The sequence below is a fragment of the Passer domesticus genome, chromosome 2 (genome assembly GCF_036417665.1).
Source record: "Passer domesticus isolate bPasDom1 chromosome 2, bPasDom1.hap1, whole genome shotgun sequence".
In the NCBI taxonomy this organism is placed as follows: domain Eukaryota; kingdom Metazoa; phylum Chordata; class Aves; order Passeriformes; family Passeridae; genus Passer; species Passer domesticus.
The window spans coordinates 102,611,937-102,636,712 of record NC_087475.1 but is presented as its reverse complement, the minus strand read 5'-3'; the positions used below and the strand labels follow the sequence as shown (position 1 = coordinate 102,636,712).

Here is a 24,776-nt window from a genome sequence, read left to right as displayed (position 1 = left end):
GTCCAAAGTGTTAGCACAGTAGCTGGTCTTGGATAAAGGTCAGAATCCCCTTGAATGGGATTTAGAAGTTCAAAGGATGTTTTATTTAAAAATTAAAAAGGAACTTACATCTTGCAGATCTTTAATTTCAGAGCACTGAATAGATCATTCTTTCCTGCTTTGTTTTGAATAGTATTAGGAATACTGTGCATCTCTGTTGACTTACAGTTGCTGTCGCTTTGTCAGAGAGGATTTCTGCACGTTGGTGCAGAGATAACAGAAAGTAGCAGAAGATTCCTTATAGCACAAAATACAGTTTATTCTCTTCTCATAATGTCGTAACAAATTCTTCTCCTTTGTATGAGAAAAAAAAACAAACAACTTTCTGATGACATCACAGGGGATTTCAGCTGCTTTAGGGTGCAGATGAAGGCAGAAATGCCTAATTCATCTCCGCTGTGACACAACAAAACAGTCAAAATAACATCTATGTCTCAGCAAGAAAGGAGTTTTTTTCTAAGAGCATAGTTATTCTATAAATGCAAGTCAGATTGCACATCACTCTAGTCTACTCTTATTCAGAATCTGTTTATTGAATGTATTTGGGTTAGTAATTAAGATTTGGAACTTCAGTGACTGAACAACAGGCATGCAAAAGAGGATTGGAAAATATAGCAGATTCAGATACTCTTAATTAAATGAAATAACAAATGAAAAAAAAGAAGAAAGAAGGAAAGAAGGAAAAGATCGATTTCAGTTGAACAGTACAAAGCTGTGGAATATTACAAAGCAAAGTCAGTTTGTTTTCTTGTTTAAGATCAAAATGTGCAGTCTCTAATGAAATCCAGAGCCTTCTTCCAAAGCAGTACTTTGATACTTCAGTTTTAAAATATTTTAACTATTAGAGGGGGTTTATCATGCCTTTACCACCACACTCCTCATCCCCTTTTTTTAATATATTTTAATGTTTTATTGTAATCTAGCTGAAGGGTACAGTTACACTGTGGGCAGCTAAAGCCTTCCCCTCCAGCACACAGTGCCAAGCACGACTCAGACAGGCAGATTGTGCCATTCTGGCTCTACTCCACTGTGTTTTTACATTACTGGCAAGGGCCATGCCATTGTGTTGTTTAAATATTGTGTATTAACTGCAGGCTGTGGCCAGTGAATGGTATTTAACATTTTCTGCTCTTTATTGCTGAATGTGAGCAGCTTCCCTGGCCACCAGAGGTTAACCTTGCAATTACACTGATGAGCTGAGTTGAGAACAGTCACGGATTTCCTGGGTCCAGCAGCAATTTATAGGGAGGTGTTCAGGGAAAAATGGGGGAACTCTTCTGAATCTGTGAGTAGCAAATTTTATGCTTGTCTTGCAATTTAGTGTGAACAACCAGGAAAATTTTTGTTGGAAAGCAGGAGTAATTCTCTTTCCAAAATGCAGCAGCAGTGTAAGAGTGAATTAAGGCAAGTTCTTTGAATCCTTAGGATCCAGATGGTCACTAAGTCCTCCACGGAGAGCCCAAGACAAAATAAGAGTATCAATTGGTGCTGGCTGGGATGAGCTTTTTTTAGGTATATGAGACTCTAGATTTTGAAGGGAAAATAAATACACAAGTGTAAAACTCATGCTCAGGACATATTTTTGGTTTCCTTTTTTAATCAAGAGTGTCAAGTGCATTCACACACAGATGTTGAGCAGCTTTCTCAAGGTCCAAGTAAATCAGTGGTCAAAGTAGGAATGGAATGTGGGATCATGACTCCTAAGACTGTTCTGCTTAGGTCTTCTTTCCATTCCATGAAGTAAAGGCCCAGATTTTTAATCCTTGAGTTTCTTGTCCTAACAGCTAAAAAAAAAACCAGAAACAAACAAACAAAAGAAATTACAACAACAACAGCAAAACTTATTAACACCCCCCTTTTAAGCTTGTAGCTGCTTTTAAGTTCTGTAGCCTTGGCATAGCCTGCCTCTGAAATACAGAAGAACAAAGTGAGGAAAGTTTTTCATAAGCATGTATCTCCTGTAAAATGAGGATGTGGTTCTTGGTATACCTTTTGTCCATGTAAATAGTTGCTTGGCACAGTAAAAATAGTGACACTTTCTATAGAGGAAGGTATGCTTTAAGGATTTCTTTTGTTTCCTCTGTTTCCTGTAATCAGGTGTTTCTAATTGTGAGATCCTTAAAAAGGTGAACTTGCTATTTGGGCTTTCCTGTATTAACTGAAAAACAGCAAAGGCAAGCCATATCCTGGTAGTTTCGTTAGTTATTTCGTTAATTAAAGGGTGGAAATCTTGCTTTAATGTAGGGATGTCCCTAAAGTGAATGATTAATATGAGACGAGCCAAATTTTGTCTAATAAAAAATACTTGCTACATGGCATTAGAAGAAGCATTGAGATACACCTGAACATCTGTCAGACAGTTGCATGAAAAACTCCCCTTGCTGAATGTGGTACAGATATTCTCCTAATGCAAAAGGTGTGTGGGCTGGACTCTTGCTCTGTTGGGTTCTCTGAACTGAAATCATCTGGGTTGATAGTCAAGCAGACCTTTTGAAGTCAATGGGACTACTCAAATGCTTAACTTTAAGGATGTGGTTTAGTACTTTGCAACTAACCCCAAATAGGATTAAGCCAAGCACGAGGAGGTACCTCTGCTCGCACTCAGTGTCTGCATGATTTTAGAATGAGACAATGACAGCACATATTGTGTGTGAAAGAAAAGTATGTGCTTTCAAAGCAATAGTTTTAGTTATGTTGCCATGGGGTGAGGGCACTAAGGAGTATGTGCCATGTTATTTTTGTTAAAAAAGAGGTTGGTTTGTCAAGAATTCAGCTTTACACAGCCTGATTTGATCAGTGACCAAGTGATCTGGTGTTCTAATCTTTATGGATACTGAGTGGATAGTGATACTCATTATGGATAATGAGCGGCATTGGACAAGTCATTTAACCTCACTGTGCCTTGTTCAGCAGATCACTCCTTCAGTCTGGTTCAAAATGATACAGCTATGTGAACATTATTGAATTTGTGAATTTGTGTTTGCAGAGCTCTTAAGAGATAAACAGTAACCATTGTTACTATAAATAAGTATGTTGGGTAGACAAATTATGAGGAACCATACAACCACTCTTGGGGGTGATCTTTCACGAGTCGCTTGTGCCTTTGTTTAATCCCATCACTCAAAAGTAGCAAGGCCAACTCCAATTTACAGGAGTATTTCTCATGTCACTCTCCCCACTTTTGAGTATTTTATTGTTTTTGTTCTCCCTCTGTTTCTTTGCTACTTTGCTCCATGCTGAGTTAACCTTGCATACCAAACTTTATTCCTTTTTTTTTTTTTTGCATTATACAGCAGAGGCATTTGTGTAACCTCCAAATTACAGAGAGCAAATTCATTTTGTCTAGTGATTGTTTGCTGATGATGTATGAAACAGACAGAAGACAGTTTGAATTTTCATAAGTTCAATTGAGCTTGCAGGCATAAGGAAAGGAAGAGGCAGAACCCAAGCCAATGTGACACAGTGAGCTGGCATCCCAGAGTGCAGGCTGCATGTGTAGCGTCAGGATGTCAGGGCTGGGAAGGCCTTCGTCCATCACAGCTCTGCTTTTAGATGAAGGAATAGTTTTGAAGCAACAAACGAGCACTACATGCACTACCATGTTCTTTTCAGTGCAAGAATCCTCATGATTCTTGATGAATCTGGGACCTGACCTTTCCTCCTATAACTTGATGTTTTAGCTAGAATTTCAGGTGGGCTAAGATGGGCTTTGAGTCTATTCCCAGTTCCTGGTCCTCTAACAGAATGCATACTCTTGTGGGTTTAAGCCTTTTTTTTTTTTTTAATGCAGATATTGGCTTGTAGAATCTGTACTGCAAATGTGAAATAAGTATGGAATTGTGCTTGCTTTGAACAAAGATGAATGTCTTGGGGCCAGCTATCCCTGAGGAATAGCATTAGCACTAACACAGAGAATTAATTTTGCCTTTTCCCCTTCCTTTACCAAGGCATTAATCCAGAAACCCATGGGGATAAATTCTGCCCTGATTTCTACCTGTAAAACCCCAGTGGAAATGTGGAGAGGTCAAAAATGTTTGTCAAGGCAGAAATTGTCCTAGCCTTAAAATTGTGAAGAAAGCAGAAACTGGTTGATTGTTATCTGGCCCAGGGGCAAGAGGATATGTAGGAGCCCTACCTGGCATTATATACTTCTGAAAGTGTTGCTTTTGTTGTACCTTAACGAGAATCTACTAAAAAAAAAATCTATTGAGTGAAAATTTATAATCAAGAGCACAGTGATTAATTGTTCTTCATGTCCATTGGGACAAAGACCTAAAGAAATCAGTTCAATGAGCAGTGAAAATTACCAAGTTAGATATTAGGAGCCATGTTCTGCCTGTAGGGGTTGTAAAGTTCTGGAACACATAACCTATAGGTACTATGGAAGCAGGGGAGGTTTCTTTTTTAAGGAATGGCTTGGAAAACTACCTCCCAGAGCATGCTGGAACTTCCCATAAGACAGAAAACCAAGCTGGATGGGTTCTGTTAGTCCCTGGCATTTATCTGGTTCAGTGTACTGTTTGGGAATGTTGGTATGTGGCAAGTGCATTCCTGATTAATAAAGCCTAATGTTCCCAAAAGATCTCCAGGGTTCTCATTTTGTGTTCCCAAAAGATCTCCAGGGTTCTCATTTTTCCATCCTCTCACAACTGGAAAGCACACTGTGTCTTCAAAGATTTCATTGAGCTGCCAGCATTTTGCTTTGACCCTTCTTTTTTCAGAGAAGGATGGAGGAGGGAGTCATATAGACACAGAAAGACATTTTCAGTCATGGTGAGTCTGCAAGGGTTTCTTTCCAGTCAGTGCACAAATACTGATTTGTTTCAGTTACTGGTTTTTAAAATTTGGATTAATGGAGACACTCCAGGTATTGCCTGATACAAGCTCCTCTGATAAAGCACATGGAGACAGTTGAAAGTTGCAAATAGGATTGATGATCAGAGCAAATATGTAATGAGGCTGCAGTAAAGCCTGCTACAAAAAGGTAAATGTCTCAGGAGATTAGGAGCTTTGTAATTGTCTCTCTTTTCTTATGATTGCCTCTGTTTTCTGAATTTTCATGCAAACTTCCTAGAAAGATGTTTTCACTTAATGAAACTGCAAATCTCAAAATGAAGTTGGCCAAGAATTAAGAAAATTTTCTTAGTTCTCAGGTTGGTTTTAATCAGTCTCATTTACAACTTAGCACAGAAAAGGAGTTGGGAATTATTTTTCATTAAATCTCTCATGGGTTGTTTTTATTTTTGTTTTCGTACAAATGTTTAAGGGGTTTTTTTGGGAGGTGGAGGTGTTGTGTGGGGCTTTGTTTGTATGCTGTAGGTCAGGATGTTAGGGTTATCAGCTGTAGTGTACAAATGGGTAGAATCATGACATTTTTCATAGATGGAAGCTCTTGTTATTGCAGAATACTGGCCACACTAGATGAGGATAGGAAAATGGCTCTCTGGTGTGTGGTTGTTTTAGTATATAAGGGAGTATGGGCTGTGATTCACTCATGTTAAAAAGGCATGGGAATATAAGCATTGATTCCCTGTGTAGCTCTGCTGTAGCAAGTTGCAGTAAAACACTTCAACATTTCAGCACCTGAAGATGTTATGGTGAAAGTGGAAAATCTTTCACTCCATTTATCAAAGCATTTGCTACTCTACTTCAAGGTAAAATAAAGATTAAATATTATTGAGCAAGGAAGGTTATCTCAGACCAGAGATATTAGATAAACTATGAAAGGAAAAAAAGCAACACAGACCTGGCCTTTTCCAAAGTACTCCTATTTTGTTCCATCTGAAATGAAATTGTTTAGCTAAACCAGTGTATAATGGGAGGGCCTCCAGAGAAAGGCATTGTGGTTACTCCATATTTACATCAGTGTCCCTGAGGACACTCTCGCTGAATCATTGCAAATTCGAGTCTGATGTAGGGCAGTCTGATGAATGTAAGTTACCCAAATTTCTGGTCTGTTTTCTTCACTAGGCTAAATTGTCTAGCTGTGAATTTTACTCTAGAGGATCTCATTCGTACTGCACTCTTTCCTGCTATTGCCCCTGAAGTATCTAGATAATGGATTAGGAAGAGATTTTAATCTGTTGTGCCAAAATTGTTCTGTTGTTTTTAACAGTTTCCACTGGCATGAAAGAGATCAGAATATTTGTTTTATTTGTTTATTCTTAAATAATAACCAAAAAGAAGTATTTGACTGTGCAAAATGTTTTGGTGTCAGCAATAACTGAAGGCATCTCTGAGTCAAAACCTGCATTAACAATTTTTTGAACCTGTTGCTTTGTTTGGCAGATTTTTTTCATCATATTTCCTTAGAAATTTCATTCTAGTTCATGCAGTGTTCTTATTGAAATTTTGAATAATTAAAATCTTTTGTAGAATGGAAGAGTATTATCTCATTTCTTCCAAGATTTGCAGCAAGTAATCAAGAATCATGTGACTCTTACCAGCAGAAACTTTTCAAGAAATAAGGTGTATATCTCTCAACAGCAATGACAGCAGTTGTGCACCAGATCACTGCATCTCTTCTCTGAATACAAACCAGATTAGATTATGATCATGCAGCCCCATTCATTTAGGTGGGGTATAGTACCACAGTTCCTATGTATAGAGTTTGTAAGATCAGACCATCAGTGGAAAAATCAGAGTCAGAGACAGATGAATTCGCATTTCTTCCCAGTTCCTTTTTCCATTCATTAGGGTTTCAAGTGAAGAGGATAATCTGTTTTGACATGCCTGTTGCCCTGTTTTAATACACGACTAACTTTCTTATGTCTGACTGGCTGTCACTTCCCCAGAACAAGTGATACTGGATTCCTGAAGCAAACAGCTCTAAAATGATCATCCTTTGGGGTGAATTTAGTGTCTTACTGACAGCTTTAGCCTGCTTGTTGCTAGCAACCAGAGGAAAATTCTAGTGGTATGGACATCACAAAAGCCTGAGGAATGCAGAGAGAGGATGCTGAGGGACCAGGAACCAGGTGATCAAGAAGGTATAGAATTAAATTAGTCTATCAACTCGACTGGAAGTGTAGCATGTTTAGATGTGAAAAATCCCTGAGTCAATAGGCAAGTTTGCTCTAGGTAGTGATGCACATGGATGGCACCTGAATGTAAGAGTTTTGATTCCTCATAACTGTTTCAATCCTGCAGGAAGGAAAGGATTATTCTTTTTACTTTTGCCAGGACTTCGGTGCTGTTTAATTTGTCTTGATGCCTCTTGGCCGTGTGACGTCACACCAGAAACGATCCCCTTTGTGATTTCTTCCCATGTCAGAAATTGGTGTATTACTACTTCTCAGCTTCTTTGTGTGTGTAGCTTAGAAAATACTGCTCTTTTACAGCTACATCTGCCCTTCCTCTGATTGTGCTTGCCATTCAAGAACACATTTATCATGGCAAACTCTTAGTCTCTTTAGGATTATTTATTATGCTGTGGTGTTCTTGTGTCTACGTGCTGATAGTCATGGCTCCAGAATGGCACTGAAGGGAACAATCAGAAATTAGTACTGTTCTAGATGTCTAGCAAAGACTTATTTTCTTCAGGATACTAGTCATGGTCACCTCAAGTGTTTTTCTGCCCTGTGCAGGGAACTGTCCTTTGGCAAGAGTTCAGGAAAAATTTTAGTGCAGGAAGGTAATCCCAACTAGTAGTTACAATTATAATGAATAACAAAAATAAGTAGATATATTTTTGGACTGATATTGAACCAAAGCTTTGCATTCAGATAGTCCCTGGACTTCTGTGATGCTCAAAACATCATTCTCTTCTTATATGTAAGTCTCAGACTATTGCAAAGATATGGAGATAAGTGGTGAGAGGACGCTGTGCTACCAGGTACAAAGCTAGATACAGTAACATTTAGGTGCAGGACTCCAAGTGGAATTCAAACCCCAGAGTTAGGGGCTTTGTCCAGAACTTGGGATGTATTAAGGGCAAAGGGAAGCATCTTGTTGGATGGTGTTCAGCCTTAGAGGCAACGAGAGGGAAGCTCTAAAGGCTTGGTGATTCTTCCATTGACAGGATTTCTTACCAGCAAGATATTTTTCCTTACTGCAAACCATTTGTGTCCTAGAGAATTCCAAATGTGCTAGGGACATTTTACTTTTTTTATGAATGCATCTTCCATCCCCTTATAGAATTTGCCTTTCATTAACATGAGATAGCCAGAATTTTCCTGTGCCTTAGAATGGTGGAAAACAATTCTGATGTCCCTGCATTGTCAGACTGTCAGGGGCACAGTTTTCTATGTGATTCTCTTCATTATGACTTAATTACATTTAAAAGCATTTAATTTCTAAAAATCTCTCACACTGTCTCTGTCATAATGTTTAGAATGTATCCATACCATGTAGTAGATATTCTTTAAGTTCCTTATTCTTCTATTTCTTGTAAAAGAAATATACTCCAGAACAAAATAAAATTTCTTAATTTAATGCTGAACTAATTCTCAAAGCTGTGTTGTGATTAATCAGGGGTGCACTGGTGGAAGTTTGGAAGTGGTAGTAGGCTTTTTTCCTTTTTTCTTCGCTGACATGGTAGGAAGCCTGAATATCCCTCTAATGAAAGATTTAAGTCTCACTTCTACTGCTGCCGGTACTTGGTCTCATCATCTGAATGGGATAGGAATTTGTAATTCCCCTCTGCTGCTTCCTAGAGCTGGCAACTCAGGGCTGTGGAACTGGGAGGAATTCAGTGCTACAGGTAAACAATGTGACAAATCCAGTGTTCTTTGTAGTGCCCAGAGAGGTTCTGCAAACATAATTATCACCTGTGATCCCTGCCAGATCTCTGCACACCATTTCTGGATGAAGTGCCGCCATTTTCTGATCACTTCTTTTATAGATAAAGAGGGAAATCCTGGCCCAAAAAAAGTCCCTGAGATTCTTCCACATTCCTTTCAGTGGAGACAGGAGTCATTGCATAAAACATCAATCAAAACATATATGCTTGAGCTGGGCCTTTACATGGATTGCGTTATGGTCTCTCTGATGCATTTATGCATTCATCTTTTCCCTCCTCTCCAAAAGTCTTATCCTGGGTGAGGGGCGGACACCAACTGCTCTGGCTGATGTCCAGCTGGAAATACAGGACTTTCCTTAACTGATGGAAAGGAAAAGGTCTTACTTTTTGGTAAAAAAGTGGGAAAATAAATACACCCTGCTTTCTTTAGAGAGCCTTTTATTTATTTTTTTTCTTAAAACAACTAGATTTATCCTGTTTTAATACCAAAGTGACATAAAATATGTCACATGCATGTTTGTGCCCAGTAGTGGTTAAATGAAGGTTTATTTTGGATTTATTCCTATTTTCAGGTGGAGTTCTTTTGTGAAAGATTACAAGACTATAATGGTTAGAAATTATTCCCTTTCCCCTATTTTATCCAGCTCAATTTTAATATTAATTTACGAAACGGTTCTTCAGTTTGTGGAGTTGATGAGGAACTGGCAAATTTCACAGACTAATCAGTTCTTCACTGAACTGGGGCTGGGCTCATGCTTGCCCTGAATCCAAACATAAAAGTTACAGTCTCTGTCCCAGTTTGGCCTTTTTATTCCTCTGCATCACTGAAATGCAAGTGGAAACTCCTGTGCTGATCTTTCTCAGTGTTGAGAGTTTTCAGAATCCAGTCTGCATTTGCCCTGTGTTTCCTTAAATATAGAAAGAGATAATGGAGGCTGTTCTGGACTTTTGAAATCTCAGTCTTCTCCCTATACTTAAAGCTAGGTCAAATATTCTGTGTATTTGCAAGTGTAGCACAGATTCATGTGCTAAATGGATAGCAGTGGGGGTGGTACTGTTGCCCTTTAAATAGGGACTCCATTTGCTTTAGTGGGATTTTCACCAGTTACAGTGCTTGGAAGATCAGGTTTTATTTTCTTTCATCACTTTGCCAATATAGCACTATTTTATAATTCCTCCCCACTTCATTCTTAATGGCCATGTCATTAGGACTTTTAGGTTCTAGTAAGACATTACTGGTGTGGAGGGCAAGAAATAGTAAGAAGTTTAAGAAGCAATCCTAGTGCAAATCTTACCAAACACAAATTATGGAAACAGGCATCGCATATAATGGCATATAGTGGCTGTTCAGTGTACTAGTCCAAATTAAAATGTGCTTTCTTCTGCCCAGTAGATCTAGACCAGGAGAGATGAAAAGAAATTGTGTCCCCTCTTCTCCCAGCTCTCCCCAGTTCATAACTACAATCCCAATTATCTTGTCAAAGTGAAGTTTTTATGGGGAAAAAAGGTAACATATCACCACAATAACTTCTGAACATAGCCCATGCCTCAGGACTTGGTGTAGCACAGAGCTCTTATTTCACCTCTAGGTCCTGTACAAATAGAAATGCCTTGAACAATGAGCCAGCAAAATGTGAAATTAAACAGGGGCAAATGTACATTTATTTTATGTCTAGTCACATTAATCAGACATATAATTTTTCTTTGGAAATGACTGTTTCAACAAAAGCAAAATTATAGCAATTAAAAATGTAAGGAGGAAATAATAGTATTGATTTTTTTTGTGTGGTTTTGTTATTTTTTGCTTAATTTTGTGACAAGTAAGTAGTAATGCATATCTTATTGCACGTCAATCTGTTTGTTAGATAGCGAGAGGCACCTAGATTTCAGAAAGGTGAAGGTTCAGTAAGAACTAAGCTAATGCTTAGTGACTTTTTTCATTGCACGAAACACTGCTAGTTTTTCTACAACAATGTGCAATAACGCAAATACAGAAGTAGCAAAAAATGAAAGGGCTTACTTGGAAATTCTAATACACAGAACTTTCAAAACAAATTTATTTTTGGCTTTTTAATTATGTGGGTTCAGTATCACTTCTTTTTGAATCCTGACTTCAAAAGGAAATAAGAAGTCAAATTTTCTCCCTTTACTTACAGCTTTAAAATGCCTCAGAGCATGTGCCTAAGAGCATTGCTCAAATTCCTCTTGAATTCTGCCAGGCTTGGTGCTGTGACCACTCTGGGGAGCCTGTTCCGGTGTCCAACCACCCTCTGGGTGAAGAACCTTTTCCTGATATCCAGCCTAAATCTCCCCTGACAAAACTTTGGGCCATTCTCTCGGGTCCTGTGACTGTGACTTTTATATTTGGATTCAGAGATCTCCTCTCCCCCTGACAAGGAAGCTGTAACTGCAATGAGGTCTGTCCTCAGTCTCCTCTTCTCCAGGCTGAACACACCAAGTGACCTCAGCTGCTCCTCATACAGCCTCCCCTCAAGGCCCTTCTCCATCCTCATTACCCTACGTTGGACACTCTCTAACAGCTTTATTACCCTTCTTATGCTGTGACCAGAACTATACACAATGTTCCAGGTGAGGCCGCCCCAGCTCAGAGCAGAGCAGGACAATCCCCTCCCCTGCCCGGCTGTGATGCTGGGCCTGATGCCCCCAGGACAGGGTTGGCCCTCCTGGCTCCAGGGCACTGCTGGCTCAGGTTCAACTTTCCATCAATCAGGACCGTCCTCTGAGGCACAAGAAAAAAGATCTGGGATCTGCTGCCTTTTGAAATTCTTTAGGGATGATGTTCAGAGAAGTTGTGGGTGCCCCATCCTTGAAAGTGTTTAAGGCCAGGCTGGACAGGGCTTTAAGCCACCTGCTTTAGTGGAAGGTATTGCTGCCCGGGGCAGGGGGAATAAGATGGAACAATATAATCCTGAAGGTCACTTCCAACCCAAAAAATTTCATAGGTTTGAAATTTCATTTCTGTGATTTTATTAATTTCTAATGTTCTTTGTGATGCTGCAAACTGGATCTCTCTCTCCAATTTTCTACCATCATTCTTATGTCTAGGTACATGTAATTATTTCTAATAGAAGAATTAGGGTGCCAACCTCTGTTTTTGCTGACAAAGGCTACTGTGATAGATAGTTGAGTATTTCTTGTGGATGCCAGGAGGAACGACTATTTTTGTGGACAGATATTGTAGTAGACAGAAGTATTGATTGGGTTTCATTGTAATAAACACTGCCAGATGTTATCTCAGTGTGTACTGTTTACATTAGTAAATAAATAAATTCTCCAGAGCACAATTATTCCCTATAATGTTTTTTCAAAAGCTCACTGTTGTCTTACTATTGAGCTTCCTCTGCTTTCTGTGCAGCTTGAAAAACTAATTGGAGCATGTGAAGCTAATTGTAAAATTCTAATCTTGCTGTAGATTCACATTTATTGTCAAGGCCAAATCTGGCATGTGTAAGTGATGGCATCTTCACTTGAGGTAGTCTTTCTTCACCTGAGACTTTCTCCTGCAGAAAATAACTGAACAGATTTTATTTACTGTTGTGTTATTCTCCATACTGGTGAATATGTTGTCATGGGAATGTCACAGTAAATGTCTGTGTCCTTTGACTCCTGGTAAAGGCTCTCAGCTTGCAGGTCACTTGGTACAAAGTGATGGTCTGGTTCCAGCCTGTGGGCTGTCACTGAAGGCACTGCTTAAATTCCAGTGCTTGAAGCCCAGCACATCACCTATCAAGATAAACCAGCTCTGAGTAAGCATCTGACCTTCCACAGAGAGCAAGAATTCCAAGATTCCAGATTCACTATTGAAATGATCAATCACATAAAATCAGTCTGAACAGCACACTGGTGCACAGCACATTATCACAGTGCTTTTTCCTCACAATAGGCAAGGCACGTTGAAGTAGACTTAGATCTGAGTTCTCTCTGATTGCTGGAGCTTTTCAGCTTTCCTGAAAACACTGAGCAAGTCCACAAGTGCTTTCCTGAAGTGTAGTCGTTGTCCATAAAAACTCATGTTAAATGAGAGCTGAAGTAGTATACTTACTGCATATTCTGAAAATTATTTCTTTTTGTTTTTATTGAAGCCATACCTGTTCCCTGAAATAGAAGGTTCCTTGCTCTGCTGGACTAATGCATCTAATCCATGTAATTTATGATTTTGAGTCATGTACTGAACACTGGCTTTCACTCAGATACAGGTTCCCTTGACAAGTTGGCTCCTTCCAGAGCCTCCCCAAAACATACTCAAAACAATTTAAAAGGTTTAGGAAGATGCAATGTGTATTTGAATTCTCTGCCAGTGAATCAGCATTATTAACCTTATGACTTCTAAATTAAATCAACATTCTCTGTGTCACATCCTAAGTTTAAATTCATATCAAAGATGTGATTTTTTTTCCAAATTATTAATAGTTTTACTATTGTTTGTCTCCTTCCAGTTGAGCAGCTGAGTTTTTAACTGTACTTAATCTGTCTGCTTAGGTATATTTAGAATTTTAGTACATTTTACTGCAACTTTATGTAATAGAAGCATTTACATGTGTTTGTATTTACAGCTATACTTTACAATCTGTAAGGCTACTCCTCAAAAATTTTATTTTGGGCAAGGATCATCAAATCAATACTTCCCCCCACCCCCCCATTTGTCAGTGTCCTCCTTTTTCTTCTTGCCAAAAAGGGAAATGGAAAAAAAATAATGAAGAACAAGGGAAGGAGAAAATGGGGGACCTTCCCACCAGCTTTTTCTTGCTGTGTACATGAATACTTTCAGTAATATCTCTGAAAACTTGAGAATAACTACTTGCTCCTGAAATTCCCCATGTAAAATAAGCAATATTTGGCCATTTAAAGGCAGCTCTTTTTCTCATATCACTTGCTTTTGAATAGTCAAGTGCATGTCCAAGCTGCAGTAACTGAAGAACAATTCCAAGGTGCATGCAAACATGGTGTGTCAGCTGTGCATTTTTCCTTTTTCTAAGAAATAAACATCACAAATGTGAAATCAAACATAACAGAGAGGCACCTGAGTGCAGATCCAAATCTACATTGGCTCCATTTCAGACAATGGGAAAACTTAAATCTACTCGTGAGTCCTGAGATCTTTACCTCTCTCAGGTTAGCAAGGGTATCTGAGGGAGGAACCTGGAATAGCTGATTCCCAAGTGATTTTAATGATTCATGGTCCCTAAAAGAAGGAGCCATGGGAAATATGCCTGAGCATCACTATTTTGTTGTGTGCTATAGGATGTTTGTTTAGTGAAATGGCTTTGCTAATAGACTCGTTAATCAGTCGTGTCCCAAATAAAATAAAAAGTGCAACACAAACACTCCTTAGGTTTGGTCTTCTGCAAAATTAAATGCCTCATTTGTGTCTTTTATCTAGGCAGGGAAAATGGAACAAATAATGACCTAAGCCTTCAGTAGCTCTGAGGATCTTTTGATTTTAAGGTATAAGGACTGCATAAGTTTGCTACTTCTTCTTCAGAGCTTATGGTGGAAAACCTTTGCTGTATTCTCTCCTCCTGCCCTCCCTGTCCCTGAGCTTTCAAGTGATACAGGGCCACAACATAAGACAGCTCAGATAAATGTTGCAACAACTAGCTGATGTGACTACAAGGGGGTATTTTCTGTCTGATGGGTAGATATATATGTTTCCTTTGCTCCACATTTATGTGGAACAAAATACCCTGCCTTTTTAATGATCGTTTCCTAGGATAAGGTTGGAAGTTTGTCCCCAGAACCAGTCTGGTTTTTGGCATCTCCCTTGTTACTGTGTGCAGTGGTGCTGCTTAATGCTCATTCAGGCAGTGGATTTGTGATTCTGGTTCTTGGCCTAAAGTGGATTGAGATTCATGAAAAATAATCTCAAATCACCAAGCTACCATGGGAGGCTTCTAGCTTCTGTGACAATCTCACTTGGGCTAGATTTGAATCAGCAATCAGGAGGTGAATGGTTTTGTTCTTATCCCACTGCCAATTTCCTGAACTAACATAATCTGAGTGTGTGTCACAAAATTTTATTTTCCAATTGAATGCATCCATCCTTTAAAAACAGGTTAAAAAATAAGAGAGAAAATGTAAAGGAAATTTAGCATCCAAAAATACAGAACAGTTCTCAGGACTTTAAAATATATGTAAACATCAGTTCCTGCCAAGTTAGTCATTACTAAGAGTTGTTAACACGGGGGATTGATTGAGAGAATGATTGTTGCTGTAGAATGATGATTTAATAAGGGAAAAAAATCTGATAGATTTGACATGCTACATAAAATGTGCAGAATGGTTATTCTTTGGTAAATTGCAACTTTCGGTTGTACCCTGTACAGATGTGTTTGTTCTGTGCCTTGCCACATTCCCCTTTTTTCCTGTTATTTTCTTTAATTGCTACAAATTGGTATTCACCATTGTTACACATGTTACCCAGAAAAACATACATACACCCCATTTTCCTTCCTCTTGTTGTCTTCTCTCACCCCTTTGCCTGGCCTGTGCTCACCTACCTCCTCTGGTGTTCAGTAGAGCACTGCAAAATGTCCTGCTCTCCATCTTCAGAAATTGTCTACCTTCTGGTTTTATTTGCTTTTTGCTAGCACTGCCTTCACATACAATGTTCTGGCTGATGATTATTTATCTGATGCTTAGTCCTAACAAAATGCTTAGTTTTTTATAAGCCAGAAACTTAAGGCTGTCTTAGCTCAAGGAAGTTGTACAGGACCAGAAGATGAAACAGTCCTTTAATTATTCCCATCTTTACTGACAGTCTGTAGTCTGTCCTTCCATTTTTCAGCAATAATTTATGAGAGGTTGGTTTGGGTTTTTTTTAAATCTGAAATGACGAGTGCCTCTGTAAAGATCCTATTGCAATTGTTGTTGCTGTCTTTGGTCTTCTGTAAAGCCTAGTGGTTCATGCAGGCCATGCCCAAATAATAGTGATCAGCTTGATCTGAGCTGCTGCTGGGCTCTTTTTCTGCAGATAGGGGAGGCTGGTGTCAGAGGCTGGCCAGAAGTGGACTTTGGCTTGCCTTGAGAAGATGTAGGGCTAGCTCTGCTGCTTGTACCCTATGAATATGAATAATAATAATCAAAAAATAATAATTCTAGAGTCCGATTACAGCAAATAAATTCCGTAGCACCCTCTGCACTATATTGGTTGTGCCAAAGAGCGTAACATAAAATGACTGAGAACAACTGCAATTCAAACCAACAGCACACAATGGTGTAATTGGACCCTAAGCACGTAAAGATAATGGTTTTAGAGAAAGTAGAAAAAGGCAAACATGGGACCATGGAGTGGTATCAGGAACAGTGTCATGAATCTTTGGTAAGATGCATGAGCCTAGTAGAAAGAAAAAGAGGGGGTGGGGAGTGAGTTACTTATGAATCAGTACAACTGTGCTTTGTTCTGCATGAGTGTTTTAATAGAGCAAGTGTAATATAAGGATCAGGTGGGCTCGTGGGAATGGAACAAAAGGTTTTGTAAAATTAAAGCAAAATAATTATAGCTCTAGGTGTAGAGTGAGCACACTCCAGCAGTTGATAGCAGGACCTGCTCAGAATGGAGAAGGAAGGAGGGAGGAAGATGCAGTTGGAAGGGTTTTTTGTTTTGTTTTTTTTTAATCCATGCATACACATGAACATGTACATACATACATGTGCACATATAGTGCAAACAGATTCATACGTGTATGATAACAAAGACTTTAAACCATTCCAGTTTTATGCAGATTTAGAAGTCACTCACTAATAGACCCCCACAAAAATGTATTAAAATGAAAATTTAAGGAATAGTCTCAAATGGATTAATTAACAACAACAACCAAAAAAAGAGAAATAGCAGCAGAACATTGCTTTCTGAAGGAATAAAGGACTAAAGTCAAAAACAGAGACTGTCATATGACATGGGAGATGTTCTTGCTTGAAAAGCCCAGTGATGAATATGTGCAGAGTGCCCGGTATACTAATAAAACTAACTCAAAGTTCCAGCAGTAAATGTGATTATAGGGGGTTCAGAAAAAAGCTGTCAGCAATGCTTTGTGTTACAGAAACTCCCATATTTGGGCAGAGCATTCTGCTGTGCTCTCGTGAAGAAAAAGCTGTTTCCTACATGAATTTTGGAGTAGTTTTACAAGCAAGGTGAGAGCTTGGTTGATCACCACGTGGCCTCCCTGTGTCTAGTTGTGTGCATTTTTTTTTGCTGTCTGCTTGTATATGTACCAAAGTGCACATGGATTCTGTAGAAAAGTAGAAAACAAAACAAAAACCTGAAAAAGAGTCCTGACCCACTGTGCACTTTCTCTCTAAGCTGCTGACTGTCCTCATAACGTAATTAAAAAGGAGATGTCTATGATCCAGGAATGGAGAAAGCCTGTACTCAGGTTGCATTCTTCTCCTTCTGTCATGTTGGTCTCACAGTGTTCAGAACGTTCTCCTATTTTGGGCAGTGTCTTCCAAATAAATTAATTCTTTTTATCTGTGGATACACTGACAGAGAAAGAAGTAGTGAATTTTAACACCAGCCTCACTGACTCCCTATAGCACCTGTGGCTTAGGATGGGTTTCCATCCACTTGTGCATTGCTGTATGGAATGTTAGAAGGAATATGAGCAGCCACCAGTGATAAAATTAACATAAAGCAAGAAAATGGTTTTGTTACAGCACTCAAATCACTTTCCTTCTGTGATGGATGGTGTCTGGTGGGCAAGACGATTGCACCTCATCGTGGTGCAGTTTGTGGAAAGGAGGTTCAGGGTAGCCCACAGAACTGTAGTTGCAGGCACAGCTACTACAGATGGCTGGCGTGCAAGATAAGGTCTTGGCAAGGGAGGGGGACAATTAGCCAGCCTCCCACCACATTTCCCCTTATTCTGTAGTCAGATTTCCCTTATTCAGAGTTTGTTTAGGGTAATTGTTCACAGACAATATATTTTTGTGCTCACAGTGCAATCAGAGGCTGCTCTCACTTGAAGCAGAGCACATCTCTTAGGTAGTGCTCTCTGCCAGAATGTGGAGGCTGAGATCAGAGTGAAGCTTTATGAGCTCCATTTGGTGCTTTTTACTTCCGTCTTGTTTCTCTCTCGGCAGGGGATGTGAAACTAGATTTGTCCTGTTTCCACAGCAGGGTTTTGGTTTATTTTGTTTTTCCAAAGCATTTCATTCGGTGGCGCAAATCCAGAGGAGAGTGTGTTGCAGAGATGGATTTGAATGTCAGACAGAAAGAGTTGTGTTTAATAAACTCTTTGTTGTAAACTATAGAAACTTGAGAGCAGGAGGCCCCTGTTTAATACAAACATTCTGTGGCTAAATTATCACCCTAAGTATTTGCCCTGAAATTTAAAGATCAGTGAGACAACATAACTTTGCTAAAATGGATGTTTGTGAAGTCTGAAGCTCAAATTTTAAATTCTTTGGTTCTGGTTCTCCTCTCAAACTCTTTCCGCCTTCCTTCTGCCTTTTTCTTTTGACTCAGAGGTGGCTGCCTAATAGAACTGAGTGGAATATAGAACTAGTTAAAATGAAATTTGAAAACAAAACCAACAAAAAGCCCTAGCAAAAACAAAATTAAAATTTTTAAAAAAAGCAAAATTTTGTAGGGTTTTAGAGAAAAAAAGGAAAAATATGGTTTAATAATATGATGCAGCACTTGAAGATGATAGCCCCACATGCAAACAGCTCAACATGTAGCTCCCATTATGTGTGCCACTACTGCCTATCTCCTCTGCTCCCCTGATTTTGAAAACTCTTTTCTGTAGCACAGCACAATCTACCTATCTATGTTGATCTCATTTTGAAGTGTTTTGTCAACATGAGCCTGTTATGAAATTAAAGGTCAGTAAAAGGCCAGGCATTTGTTGGGGTAAGCACTGCATGCTGGAAAGGGAGGGGTCAAGAATGCCTCATCACATCCCAAGCTTTGAGATGTGTCTCATGAGCTGTGCTTATTCCTGTTTGGGAACAGAGATATGCTCTAAAGCTTCAGTCGACCCCTCATTCACAGCAAGACACAATATGCCAGTATCTGTCACATTCCAAGTCCTTGAAACACTATTGAAGTCAGGGAATTCAAAGTCCCAGATTCTTGGCTTCTTTTGAGATCGCCTCATTTTCTTCCTTGCCATTCTAGTAAATCCAACATACATACATGAACATGCATACTTGTGTAGACATACTGACATCTTTCCAGAGCATGAAATTCAAAAAAGGGAACAAAAGCATGAGTTTTTCCCCTTGTCCTGTCATTTTCTGACCAAAAAAAAAAAAAAAGCACTTCATAAGTTGTTTATATTCCAGTTTTATTTTCTTCCATTCACTCTTTACTGGAAACAAAGCATAAAGGATTAAAACAAGAGCAGCCCTGTGTATTTGTATTTGTATATTATATTTATTATACTTACATATAATATACATTATTTATATAATAAAACCTGTTCCAAATTATACTGAAAAAAAGTGATATTTCCAGTTTTGCTTAGAAAGAACTTATGCAGCACGCATGAGTTCACATTTCCCTGCTTTTTCTCCATCTATTTTCGAATGTGATGAGCAATAGCATATAGGCATCAGTGAAGTCCGCAGTCCCTCCCTTTTCTCTTTTGTCTGATTATTCTTTTCCTAGTCTGTAGGAGAATGTGTCTAATCTGGCTGGAGAATTTGCACCCTGATTTTCTCATACGGCACATGAAGTTTTTTAGATAACAGTAGGGACAATTTCTGGTCTCATTGAAGTTGTTGGCAGTTCTCCAGATGATTTGTTATAAGATTTCGCCTTGAGAAAAAGGATCAGTCACACTCATCTCCTTTTAATTCTGAACTAGAATGACCCATATCACTGCCCACTGATGGCTGCCTAGGATACTAGCAGTGAAATTTTGGAAAATGATCAAAAGTTCAAATATATGCAAGAATGCATGAAACCCCACTGTCTAAGAGACCAGAGGGAACACAGTTTGTCACAGCAATATACGTGTTTAAATAGAACCAAATAAAACTGAAAGCTTGATATGAAAGAGATATGTGTCCATTTTATTATTTTTCTGTATAATGTCAGTTTAGGATGAGGTCTGGAACATTCTCTCAACTTACGTATGGGTTTTTCTGCTTTGCTAAAATCTTTTGATTGCAGAGCACTATAAACAGTGCAGAACAAAGTCTCTTTTCCAAGTTCCCTACAGTGAGCAACTTAAGAGCATTTAGTTTTAGCCAGATTAGGACTTCGTGTCCCCAGAGAAAAGATCCTGACCCTTTGATCTCTAGACATAAAAATCACTGTTTCCCAGTGGTTATAGAAGATCACTGGGGCCCCAGAAAAGTGCCATGAAGATGCAGAATGAGGACCTCACAGCTCCAGTACATTTCCAGCATTGCTGTTGCTTCTTGTATGTTTTGAAAAAAAAAATTAGTGATTTCCAGTAATTCCCATTCCTGAAATTAATTTAAAACTACTTGTACAACTTAGAAACAGGCATTAGGAAAGGGAAAATAATTTTAAAGAAATAGTCATACTCTCTAACTTCATCATAATTTCTTTTTTGTGTTTATGTGTGCATGTAGTCTGCAAAATAAATTTACAGGCATATAATTCTGTATGTCTGTGTCCTATGCAGTAGCCCTTCCCATGGGAAGGTCTAAACCGATATTCAAATCCAACTGTTTTCCCTGTCTTTTGGAGGAAAGGAGAGGTAAAGAGTCAAAATATAAGATTTCATTACAATGCAGTTCTGTCTGCAGCTGAAGACATTTCTCTAGCATATTGCTATCTGGAGTTTTCCCTTTCAAAATTTCTTGTAGGAGGTGCATTTTCCAGTTGGTTTAACTCTGCTGTTAAAAAAAAAAAAAAAAGCCAAGCTGATTTGTTTTCTTTGATTAAATGAATAAAATGTTAAGGGTAATTAAGCCAAGGAGAGTTTTAAATCTCGTTGATTTTTTTCCCCCTCAGTTCCTAACCTGGTAAACAAACTGGTTGTATCCATCTTTGGATAATTTAAAACCACTGTGCTGAAAGTATAGTGTAAAATCACCAGTTTTCACTTCAGAGACAAAACCATTCTGATGACCTTCAAACCTCACGTGTTAAACTTGCAAGTAAAAATCTTGGTTTTCATTATTTCTTTTACTCCAAGGTTACTTCAGGGCTAAGGTTTCCTGTGAAGATCAAACAAGAGGTTTTTTCCTGTCTTGCACATCCTTATGTGTTCCCAGATTATGCCCTCTGTGAAAATACTAAACCGCAGACATTGTGGCCTTGAAGCTGGAGGGAGGATTGCTTGGTGTTATTAAGGCTCTGATCAGCCGACCAGACCAAGATCCGGCTGCTCTTGTCTGGCTCAGTAACCTTGGAAAAGTCAATAATATACTTGTGCCTACATTCCCCAGCTGTAAAAGGAAGGGGATGCTCTTTTCCTGCTGCAGAGGTACTTTGGAGACAGAGGTGCTTTCTGATGGTGAGGATGGAAAAATGCGCGTGTGGATTGGGTTCCCAGCCTGTGCCACAGTGCCAGATTTTCCTGACAGCACATGGTCCTGAAGATCCCTCAGAACATTATCCACACTTCCAGGCAATTGCAGCAGGCCTCTCCATTCCTTCCTGAGCACACCTTGTCAGCAGATCCTTTGGGAAATGTCCACATCTCCCTCCCTGTTGCATAGGGTTCCCGGCACAGAGGAGACTTCTGCGTGCTCCCCCTCACCCCGTGTGCACCCTTGCAGGACAGTGAGCGAGCTTTCCCAGCCTGGCACAGTTGAGATTTTTGATAACCTTTGCAGAGTGAAAGTGATTGTTTTAGAGCAGCAGTGTAGAGCTGCTTCTGTGGTATATTATGTCCCCAATATATTTCTTTTTACATGTTTTGCTGTAACCTTGTTCACACATCATATGTGCCCCAGACACAAATAGGAAGACAAAGTTTCCAGTTCCATCTGCTGCAGTCTAGAACGATTTTATCCACTACTCACTGGGGGAAAGCAATTCCAATTTAAATGGCACATAAGCTGTGTATTATTAGTCTGATAGGATAAGGTATTACAGGTATTTTTTTCTAGTGGGTTTTTATATTTGAACTGGAAATAACTGTGCTGCATGAACTCTAATTGGAGAGGTATAAAGCAAAACAAAAAAAAAACAAAACCCACCCAACTTTGAAGTAGCAGAGGCTGGAACTTTACATCAGTGTTAAATCTCCCCAGAATGATTCTTCCACCAAAATACCCAACCAGCTTTTCTCCAGCAACTTTCAGCAGAGGTAGGCAGGAAATCCCATTTAAAAAAAACAGACCAAAAAAAAAAAAAAGAAAAAAAGCAACTCCCTTGGAGTCGTCACTGTTTGGAAATGAACAGTTAACAAATGCAACCTTTTCACTGATGCCCTAAATTCCTTTGTCACTTAGTAACAGCCTCTACAAACTACGCCTCCACGCCTGACCTAAGTTACATCATATTGCCATGTTGTGGAATAATCTATTGTTGAATGTGTACAGAAAATTGGTTATAAGATCCATGATCTTATAATGAATAATTATAATTTTTAATTAAATAAATGAAAAGGTTTATTTAGTGAAAATATCATGTCAGTGCAAAGAGCAAAATAAAAAATAAGTTCACGTGCTGTGCTTGGATTGAGAGACATGTCACTACGTACCTTCTTAGCTTCTTAACACTGCTAATGGGAATAGTGACAACCTTTATCTCCCCACTCGGCTGCAGGAGACCTTGGTGTCTGCCAGGAGACAGCTTTCCACTGGAAAGCTTTCTACAGCAACCTGGTTCTTACTAATCATCTTGTCAGTCCTCCCTAAGGCATCGCCGCCTTGGGGCAGGTTTGGGGCATGATCACACCTTTCTAAATCTGTAGGATTTTAGTAGAAGTAGCTCAGGTTTGTATCAGTGTTACTCTCCAGAAGCTTGTCTGTTGATTTCAGTAGGAATTTACCTGGAAAAAAATGTATCATTGAGCAGCTGAATTTTAACTGTTCAGGACCGGCTGAATCCTTTGTGTTACAGGTTAGCATACCTAAATATAGGCTTAATTTTCTTTTCTCTTTTCCTCAAAATTAATTATTTCTTTAAGTTTATTGTTTGGAGTTCTGCTTTCTTCATTTCTAAGTAGGTAAAGATGCTCATCTATGTCTACTGTTGTGGTAGACATTACATAGACAATGCTGAGAGTTAATCTAATTTGGAGGTGGGATGGAGATGGTAGTGCTGGGAGCCTTTGTGACCCAGAAACAAAAGCACTAAGTTGTTTCGAGAGAGATTTTCCCTGCTAGAAAAAGCGCGGCAGAACGTCTACCCTGCTTCGGGTAATAAAAGTACCTTTGAAAGTGAAAGCAAATAGGTGCTGCGAGCGCGGGGGGGAAACAAATGCGAGGTTCAGACGGCGGAGCGGCCGCGCAGTCGGGTTTGTGTCGCTGGGGTGTGCGAGGGAGTCCTGCCCAGAGGCGCGCTCGGACGGGGCCGCGCTCCGCCGGGCCGGGGCTCCGGGAGCCTCGGGAGCGCCGGGCTGGGCTGAGCCGGGCTGGGCTGAGCCGGGCTGGGCCGAGCCGGGCTGGGCCGGGCCGGGCTGGGCTGAGCCGGGCTGGGCTGGGCTGGGCTGAGCTGGGCTGGGCTGAGCTGAGCTGGGCTGAGCCGGGCTGGGCCGGGCCGGGCCGGGCTGGGCTGGGCTGGGCTGGGCTGGGCTGAGCTGGGCCGGGCTGGGCTGGGCCGGGCCGGGCTGGGCTGGGCCGAGCCGGGCTGGGCTGGGCTGAGCTGGGCTGGGCCGAGCCGGGCTGGGCCGGGCCGGGCTGAGCTGGACTGAGCTGGGCTGAGCTGAGCTGGACTGAGCTGGGCTGTGCTGGGCTGAGCTGGGCTGGGCTGGGCTGGGCTGCACCGGGCTGGGCTGCACCGGGCTGGGCTGGGCTGAGCTGAGCTGAGCTGAGCTGAGCTGGGCTGGGCTGGGCTGGGCTGGGCTGAGCTGGGCTGGGCTGAGCTGGCAGCCCTGGGGGAGCCGCGGGAAGGAAGGAAGGAAGGAAGCGGATCGCAGCGTATGAAGTCTGAGAAGTGACAGCGTTTTGCACTGGAGGCAGCTGTGTGGGGTTACCTGAGGACAATGTCTGGCTCTACTGGCTGATTGCTTAGAGCATTAAAAAGGAAAAAAAAAAAAATCCAGTTAATGGGGGCACCTCCTAAACAAACCAGATATCCCTTTCACCATGCAGTCCCTGTTGAGAAGAGTATAATTTTACATTAACTACACGGGATAAGTAAGAATTTGTTATGTTCTGACTTTATCCAGGAAATTCCCTTTTAACCCAATTTTCCCTATTAAGTGTGTCAGCTCTTCTTTCAAAAGCTCTGCTCTGCAAAGGCAAATTAGGATATTAATGTGGAAGCACGTAATTTTAAGACAACAAATAATTGGGAAGTCCTTATCCATTTTTTCAGAATGAGTTATTTATTACAAAATGTTGTAACAAACTCTGCTTGCTGACAGTTATTTACAAAAATTAAATTTCTTTTTGTTCATATTTACTTTTCACTTTTAAACCTTAACAACAGAATTATACTTGCCACCTTCATTTTCTTTAATGTACTTTACCTTTGTTTAGAGTTGATTTATAGTTTCTTTTTCAGATTCTCATCTAAATATTGAAAATTTAACCTGAAAGTACCTCCTAAGACTGATCTACTCTTCTTTGCCCTCTTCTTAAATTATGCATAACATAAACTTGACAATAGTCAGGTTTAATTCTGAAACACTTTATTTATGGCAGTGTAATTCAAAGCCTAAGGGAAAACAGTTAATCTTATGTACAATTAGCATATAGCTCTTTAGCCGAAGTTCAGTGTAGTTCCCTCACAAATGAGCATTGGGGAGCCAGGTCCACTGCTGTCTTCTTGAAACCTCAACCTTGAACTTTTGGCTACTTCAAAGCATCCAGCTGGGCCCTACCTGGGCTCTTGCAAGTTCTCTTGTTTCCAAGGCACTTGTGTAGGTAGGTATGTTAGCCA

The 24,776-nt window shown here is 40.0% G+C and overlaps 1 protein-coding gene across 31 annotated transcripts in view; it reads left to right on the top strand.

Moving 5' to 3' along the window:
- ZBTB20 (zinc finger and BTB domain containing 20) overlaps window positions 1-24,776 on the top strand; it is a 469,842-nt gene that overhangs the window by 133,229 nt on the left and 311,837 nt on the right. The window contains exon 1 of one of the 31 annotated variants that reach the window (XM_064410188.1): window positions 6,963-7,028. The exons of 22 other annotated variants lie outside the window; for them this stretch is intronic. The gene's annotated coding sequence lies outside the window, so the exon portion shown is untranslated. Of the gene's footprint in view, window positions 1-6,962; window positions 7,029-7,108; window positions 7,149-24,776 lie in introns of those variants that run through there. 8 more of the 31 variants (XM_064410202.1, XM_064410189.1, XM_064410205.1 and 5 more) reach the window with 8 other exon arrangements.